This window comes from Panicum virgatum, chromosome 4N (assembly GCF_016808335.1).
Source record: "Panicum virgatum strain AP13 chromosome 4N, P.virgatum_v5, whole genome shotgun sequence".
NCBI classification, from domain to species: domain Eukaryota; kingdom Viridiplantae; phylum Streptophyta; class Magnoliopsida; order Poales; family Poaceae; genus Panicum; species Panicum virgatum.
The window spans coordinates 123,502-127,268 of NC_053148.1; the positions used below are offsets into that span (position 1 = coordinate 123,502).

Consider the following 3,767-nt stretch of genomic DNA (forward strand, 5'->3'; position numbering starts at 1 on the left):
CAATTTTTTCACAATTTCTCTTTCAAAAATTTTCTTGTCAAAATTTTTCCATTTCTCTTCAATTTTTTTTAAAAAAAATCGAAGAAAATTTATTAGAAACTAATAAAAACATACCATAAAAAGGAAAAAAACAATGAGAAGATTGATCGTACGGAACCCTTCCCTACGGTCGACCAAAAATTAGCTTCCCCCACCGAGAGCATGCATGTATTTATTAATTTGTGGCAGCAAGAAATCAAACGAGCATCTATGGATCGATGTTTTAATCTATATATATATATATATATATATAATATATACTCCTATGTACATAATTAATTAATAAGCAGATCGAAGAGGAAAGGAAATTACGCAGCAGGTACCACGAAGTTGTAGTTGCTTTCACAGCAGGTAGGTATGTAGCCAGCATTGCATTGCAATGCATCATTTGGACCGATGGGTATGATGGGTTTCTTGTCTGGTATGGTGGTCGTCGGTGCAGACGAGGGATGCAGACTGCATTGCACGCACGCCTTGTTGCTGCTGCAGCAAGCAGTAATTCCTTGGTTTTTTAGTTAAAGAATTGCAGTAACTAACAAGGACTCAAGGAGGAATTCTAGTTTGCGACGGATGGGATGTATATTATTTGGGCATCGATAGATCCATCGATCTCTTGCTTGCTATTGCTAGCTAGCTAGTATATATATAGCTACCAATAAGCAAAAGCCATCCCTGATCGCCATCCCATACATCTTGGTTCAATTCGGCCTAGATCTTGCTTGCTTATTAGCCAGCTAGCTTTGCTTTGAGGAAGAGCTGGAATCCATATCCATCCATCTATTCTCCGGCGGTCGACCGATTAATTCCATGGCTGTACGCTACGTAGGTGCAGCCTGCAAGATACAAGCAGCAAGCACTTGCTCCAGCTAGCAAGATACATACAAGTACTATACTGAACAATATATGAATTGTATACCCATGCACTTGCAGAGGTCGCAGCAGCAGCAGGAGCAGGACGGCGGCTCATCGACGACATGCACACCACCACCACCGGTACCATCATCTGCAGGCAGCAAGCGACCAATAAGGACGACGACGTCGAAGCCGTCGCTGCCAGCGGCGCTTCGTGGGAGGTACGAGCTGCACAGCCTGAGAGGGCAGGGCGAGTTCGCGGAGGTGTGGGAGGTAGGGTTGAAAACGGACGGAAATATTCCCGTTCCGACTTGTTTCGTTTTTTATTTTTGTCCGTTCGTTTCCATATTTGTGGGATCCCGTTTTCGTATTTACGGAAGTAGAAATGAGATTTCTCCGTCCGTTTTTGAGGAATCCCGTTTTTACATGGAATTGACCCGTATTTATTCTGTTCTTCATCCCATTTTTAATCTACATAAGATATGTCTAAAAATTGATATGTTCAAAAACATACCAATCACTAAGTATGCATGTTAACATGTTAACACATGACATACTAGTGAATATTGGACTAATAACTTCGTAGGTGTATATTATTTTGTGACTTTGTTAATGTATACTCGAGAATATTTGATCGCGTTATTCTTTCCGGCTCAACGTCCGTATTGGTTCGTTTCTGTACTTCCGCGTAACTCGATTCCGTTTTCGTACCCGTATTTTTTGAACCCAATCCCATTTCTGCCAAAAAATATAGAAACGAAAGTAGAAATGAGGTTGTTCCGTCCGTTTCCGTCGCTAGTGGGAGGCCAGGCATCTCCGCACGGGCCACTGGGTGGCCATCAAGATCATAGCTCCTCACAGCCAGAGCTGCTTTGAGGTTTTCGTCATGCGCCTGCTCAGCCTCCGGCAGCCGCAGCACCCCCACATCGTCCGCTTCTACGAGGCCGCCCGCTCCAGCGACCACACCTACATCGTCATGGAGCTCGCCGAGGGCGGCCAGCTCCACGACCACGTCGCCGTCCGGGAGAGGCTGCCGGAGGCCCAGGCCCGCGCGCTCTTCCAGCAGCTGGTCGCCGGCGTCGCCTACTGCCACCGCAGCATGGTCGTCCACCGCGACCTCAAGATGGAGAACGTCCTGCTCGACTCCCGGGGCCACCTCAAGATCGCCGACTTCGGCTTCAGCAATCTGTGGGCCCCAGGGAGGCTGCAGGCGGAGAGCTGCGGGAACCCGCAGTACGCGGTGCCGGAGCTGCTGGATGGCCGCCCCTACGAGGGCCCCGAGGTCGACGTGTGGAGCTGCGGCGTCATCCTTTACGCCATGTTCTGCGGCCGCTTGCCCTTCGACGCCGGCACCGACGACATCTCCGACCTGCGCAGGAACGTCAGGCGCGGAGACTTCCGCCGCCTGCCGTCCTGGGTCTCCGACGACGCCCGGGACCTCATCTCCAGCATGCTCATCGTCCGCCCGCAGAAGCGAGCCACCATCACCGAGGTCAGGGCGCACCGATGGCTTGAGCCGGACATGCCGCCGTACCTGGCCCTGCTGCCGACCACTAGTCCCGACGCCACTCTGTGACGGCCAAGACCAGCCGCGGTCGACGCTGCCACCGTGGAGCTGCTAGTCACGCGCCACGGGGTTCGAGAGGGCCAGCCTGCTCCACCACCTGGACCACGAGGCGGCGGTCGCGTACCAGCTGGTCCTCAACGAGCAGCACGACGCCGCGACCCGTTACTACCAGCAGCTCGCCATGCCGCCGCCGCCGCAGCGGGCGCTGGGAGGAGGAGGCTTGGACGGCGCTGGGGCAGCTGGGCGTATGCATCCTCATCAGCTTCTACCACAGCCGCCGCCGCCGCCGCCGCTGCCTGATGATTAGTTCGGATGCATGCTGGCATCGAAGCATCTATAGTCCAGCTAATAATATATATAAATTCCATCATCACTCATCATTGACAACAATATAATGCAAGTTTTCTTGAGTACATTTATCCGATCATTTCTTAATTTGCCATCGAAGATTGAGCTGCAGCCCTTGTGCATGAGGTCCGGCACGAAGTTCTCTTGCTTGCTAGGGGTGATTCTCAAGTCACACTCTTCCACGTGGAGTGCTCACACGAGCTCTCGAACTCGACTCAGTCGGACCACTTGATGCTTTTCACACCTCGATTCAACTAGAGTTACTCTTTACATCGAGCGCTACACCCCTCACAATCACAGTCCCGGAGCCTTGCACAATCTTCTTGCAAACTTCACGAAAACACACCACCACTAAACCTCCAAGAGTTACAAGTATCACCGGCTTGCAACTCGATCACCTAGTGTCAATCTCTCGCAAACTCTCAATGCAATGCACTAGAATCACTCTCTCACTTGGAAGATATGATTTGCTCTAATCACATGTGAGTTACAGGGCTCCCAAGCAACTCACACAAGGACAGTAAAGTCCCCAAGGTGCTCAGCACTTCAAATGGCCGGCCACCACCTCTATTTATAGAGAAAAGTCTCAAACTAGCCATTATACTCAATTCAGTCAAAACAGAGCTATTGCGGACTGTCCACCTCACAGAGACCAGATCGTTTGCTATTCAAACCCAATGTCTAGAACGATAAAGATTGTGTGTTAGAGTCGACCGTTAGAGCCCGGGCGGACCATCCGCAGTTCAAAACTCCAAGCACACCGAGTTACAAATGTGTCTGACTAAGACTGGAAGTGATCGGCGGACCGTCCGCAGTTCAACCTGCGCGCCACACCAAAAACCGCCGAATTTCTGTCTAAAAATTTTTAATAGAAGGCGGACCGTCCACCCCCAAGGGCATGACTATTTGCGGTACAAATGGAACACCACTCAAAGCCCAAAACGATTTAGTTCGAACTCAA

The 3,767-nt window shown here is 50.5% G+C and overlaps 1 pseudogene; it reads left to right on the forward strand.

Annotated features, from left to right (window-relative positions):
* Positions 1–435: 435 nt before the first annotated feature.
* Positions 436–2,765, forward strand: LOC120670317 (annotated as a pseudogene).
* Positions 2,766–3,767: the final 1,002 nt, after the last annotated feature.